Raw genomic sequence first — 5,000 nt, forward strand, 5'->3', positions numbered from 1 at the left:
ACATCTAGGCCTGGGCACAGCCTGGAACACAGTGTGTCCAGGTACACCCATCACCAACACCCCTACACCATCACCTACACCATCAACTACACCACCACCTACACCACCACCTACACCACCATCACCTACACCATCACCTACACCCCTACACCTACACCATCATCTACACCACCACCTACACCACCACCTACACCATCACCTACACCCCTACACCTACACCATCATCTACACCACCACCTACACCATCACCTACACCACCACCTACACCATCACCTACACCACCATCTACACCACCTACACCACCATCACCTACACCATCACCTACACCCCTACACCTACACCACTAGCTACACCATCATCTACACCACCACCTACACCATCACCTACACCATCACCTACACCCCTACACCTACACCACCAGCTACACCATCATCTACACCACCACCTACACCATCACCTACACCTATACACAGACAAAGCTCCCCCGTGTAGCCTCTAGCAGGACTGTAGGGGCAAGTGCTGTTAGTAGTGAGTAGCAGCAGCACCTACACCACCACGCCCGGCCGCCTTTGTCTCTCCCCCAGTGGTGATGTTTACTCCACACTAACCGCAGCGTTTGTGTGTGTGTGTCTGTGTGTGTGTGTCTGTGTGTGTGTCTGTGTGTGTGTGTGTCTGTGTGTGTCTGTGTGTGTGTGTCTGTGTGTGTGTCTGTGTGTGTGTCTGTGTGTGTCTGTGTGTGTGTCTGTGTGTGTGTCTGTGTGTGTGTCTGTGTGTTTCTGTGTCGCAGGACCGGAGTGGAGGGACACTTTTTTTCTTTTTGTACGGATGAAGACCATTGTAGAATCCTCTGCAACGGCTCCATATATACACACACACGTATATATATATAAACCTTGTACACACACACACCGTGTACACACAGACACACACCGTATACACACACGTATATATATAAGCCTTGTACACACAGACACACACCGTGTACACACAGACACACACCGTGTACACACACACACACACCGTGTACACACAGACACACACCGTGTACACACACACACACACACCGTGTACACACACACACACACACCGTGTACACAGACACACACCGTGTACACACAGACACACACCGTGTACACACAGACACACACCGTGTACACACAGACACATATATATAAACCGTGTACACACACACAAAGACACACACACAGACACACACACAACTATATACACACACACACCTATACACACACCTATATACACACACACACCTATACACACGTATATATACCGTCTAGGAGGGAGGAGGAAGTGGTGAAGGTGGTGGTGAAGGTGGTGGTGAAGGTGGTGGTGAAGGTGGTGGTGGTGAAGGTGGTGGTGAAGGTGGTGGTGAAGGTGGTGGTGGTGGTGAAGATGGTGATTGTGGTCAGCAGTGCCACTGAGTAGCGTTTCAGAGTGAATTTAACAATCAATGTAAGTGGAGAAAAATCTCACCCTGCCACTGACCCCCTCACCCACCCACCCACTCACCCACCCACTCACCCACCCCCTCACCCACCCACCCACTCACCCACCCACTCACTCACTCACTCATCCACCCACTCACTCACCCACCCACTCACCCACCCACTCACCCACCCACCCACTCACCCACCCACTCACCCACCCACTCACCCACCCACTCACCCACCCACCCACTCACCCACCCACCCCCACTCACCCACCCACCCACTCACCCACCCACTCACCCACCCACTCACTCACCCACCCACTCACCCGCCTGTCGCCTCTCCCGGGACCGATTAATGGGCAGCGCGCCCTTTGAGATGTTTTAGTTTTAGTTAGTGGGGGGGGGGGGATTAGTGGGGGGTAGTTAGTGGGGGGTAGTTAGTGGGGGGGGATTAGTGGGGGGTAGTTAGTGGGGGGGAGGAGTAGGTAAAACTTTTTAAATTTCTCATTTAAATTAACGATTTACGTTTTCTCTCTAAAAAAAAAAACACTCCATGCTTTCTTGCCACGACTCCCCCCACCACCCACCCACCACCCCCACCCACCCACCACCCACCCACCACCACCCACCGCCCACCCACCACTCAGCCCTACCACCCACCACCACACACCCACCCACCGCCCACACACCACCACCCACCGCCCACCCACCACTCAGCCCTACCACCCACCCCCCACCACCCACCCACCACCACACACCCACCCACCCCCACCACCCACCCACCCCCACCCACCACCCACCACCACACACCCACCCACCGCCCACACACCCAACCCACCCACCACTCAGCCCTACCACCCACCCACCCACCACCCACCACCACACACCCACCACCACCTACCGCCCATCCACCACTCACCCACCCACCACCCACCCACCGCCCACCCACCACCCACCCACGCCTACCACCCACCTCCCACCCACCACCACCCACCGCCCACCCACCCACCACCCACCCACCACCCACCCACCCACCACCCACCCACGCCTACCACCCACCTCCCACCCACCACCACCCACCGCCCACCCACCCACCACCACACACCCACCCACCCACCACTCAGCCCTACCACCCACCCCGCACCCACCCACCACCCCCCACCCACCACCACCCACCCCCCACCCACCACCACCCATCACGCGGCGCGATATGGGGGGGCACGTGTCCACGTGGTGATGTGTCACGTGTCCACGTGGTGATGTGTCACGTGTCACGCGGTGAGGTGTCACGTGTCCACGCGGTTGGGTGTCACGGGAAATAAATGACGAGTCGATGTCAATGGGGGCGCTGTGTGTGGTCCATGGCTGATTGAGTTGCGTGAGTTGACGACTACTTGGCCTGGTCTACAGGAGGTCGTGGTAGATGTTGACTACCTCGCCTGGTCTAAAAGAGGTCGTGGTAGATGTTGACTACCTCGCCTGGTACACAGGAGGTCGTGGTAGATGTTGACTACCTCGCCTGGTCTACAGGAGGTCGTGGTAGATGTTGACTACCTCGCCTGGTCTACAAGAGGTCGTGGTAGATGTTGACTACCTCGCCTGGTCTACAGGAGGTCGTGGTAGATGTTGACTACCTCGCCTGGTACACAGGAGGTCGTGGTAGATGTTGACTACCTCGCCTGGTCTACAGGAGGTCGTGGTAGATGTTGACTACCTCGCCTGGTCTACAAGAGGTCGTGGTAGATGTTGACTACCTCGCCTGGTCTACAGGAGGTCGTGGTAGATGTTGACCACCTCGCCTGGTCTACAAGAGGTCGTGGTAGATGTTGACTACCTCGCCTGGTCTACAGGAGGTCGTGGTAGATGTTGACTACCTCGCCTGGTCTACAAGAGGTCGTGGTAGATGTTGACTACCTCGCCTGGTCTACAGGAGGTCGTGGTAGATGTTGACTACCTCGCCTGGTCTACAAGAGGTCGTGGTAGATGTTGACTACCTCGTCTGGTCTACAAGAGGTCGTGGTAGATGTTGACTACCTCGCCTGGTCTACAAGAGGTCGTGGTAGATGTTGACCACCTCGCCTGGTCTACAAGAGGTCGTGGTAGATGTTGACTACCTCGCCTGGTCTACAAGAGGTCGTGGTAGATGTTGACTACCTCGCCTGGTCTACAAGAGGTCGTGGTAGATGTTGACTACCTCGCCTGGTCTACAGGAGGTCGTGGTAGATGTTGACCACCTCGCCTGGTCTACAAGAGGTCGTGGTAGATGTTGACCACCTCGCCTGGTCTACAAGAGGTCGTAGTAAATGTTGACTACCTCGCCTGGTCTACAAGAGGTCGTGGTAGATGTTGACTACCTCGCCTGGTCTACAAGAGGTCGTAGTAGATGTTGACTACCTCGCCTGGTCTACAAGAGGTCGTGGTAGATGTTGACTACCTCGCCTGGTCTACAAGAGGTCGTGGTAGATGTTGACTACCTCGCCTGGTCTACAAGAGGTCGTGGTAGATGTTGACTACCTCGCCTGGTCTACAAGAGGTCGTGGTAGATGTTGACTACCTCGCCTGGTCTACAAGAGGTCGTGGTAGATGTTGACTACCTCGCCTGGTCTACAGGAGGTCGTGGTAGATGTTGACTACCTCGCCTGGTCTACAAGAGGTCGTGGTAGATGTTGACTACCTCGCCTGGTCTACAAGAGGTCGTGGTAGATGTTGACTACCTCGCCTGGTCTACAGGAGGTCGTGGTAGATGTTGACTACCTCGCCTGGTCTACAAGAGGTCGTGGTAGATGTTGACTACCTCGCCTGGTCTACAAGAGGTCGTGGTAGATGTTGACTACCTCGCCTGGTCTACAAGAGGTCGTGGTAGATGTTGACCACCTCGCCTGGTCTACAAGAGGTCGTGGTAGATGTTGACCACCTCGCCTGGTCTACAAGAGGTCGTGGTAGATGTTGACTACCTCGCCTGGTCTACAAGAGGTCGTGGTAGATGTTGACTACCTCGCCTGGTCTACAAGAGGTCGTGGTAGATGTTGACTACCTCGCCTGGTCTACAGGAGGTCGTGGTAGATGTTGACTACCTCGCCTGGTCTACAAGAGGTCGTGGTAGATGTTGACTACCTCGCCTGGTCTACAAGAGGTCGTGGTAGATGTTGACCACCTCGCCTGGTCTACAAGAGGTCGTGGTAGATGTTGACCACCTCGCCTGGTCTACAAGAGGTCGTGGTAGATGTTGACTACCTCGCCTGGTCTACAGGAGGTCGTGGTAGATGTTGACTACCTCGCCTGGTCTACAGGAGGTCGTGGTAGATGTTGACTACCTCGCCTGGTCTACAAGAGGTCGTGGTAGATGTTGACTACCTCGCCTGGTCTACAAGAGGTCGTGGTAGATGTTGACCACCTCGCCTGGTCTACAAGAGGTCGTGGTAGATGTTGACCACCTCGCCTGGTCTACAAGAGGTCGTGGTAGATGTTGACTACCTCGCCTGGTCTACAAGAGGTCGTGGTAGATGTTGACTACCTCGCCTGGTCTACAAGAGGTCGTGGTAGATGTTGACCA

General features: G+C 55.4%; 1 protein-coding gene across 1 annotated transcript in view; it reads left to right on the top strand.

Annotated features, from left to right (window-relative positions):
- Positions 1 to 1,109, top strand: part of LOC133359862 (CD9 antigen-like) — a 41,852-nt gene extending 40,743 nt beyond the window's left edge. Inside the window, exon 9 of the mRNA XM_061578421.1 lies at positions 788 to 1,109. The gene's annotated coding sequence lies outside the window, so the exon portion shown is untranslated. The remainder of the gene's footprint in view (positions 1 to 787) is intronic.
- Positions 1,110 to 5,000: the final 3,891 nt, after the last annotated feature.

Source organism: Lethenteron reissneri, chromosome 66, assembly GCF_015708825.2.
Source record: "Lethenteron reissneri isolate LAM-NWPU_2019-01 chromosome 66, ASM1570882v1, whole genome shotgun sequence".
NCBI lineage: Eukaryota > Metazoa > Chordata > Hyperoartia > Petromyzontiformes > Petromyzontidae > Lethenteron > Lethenteron reissneri.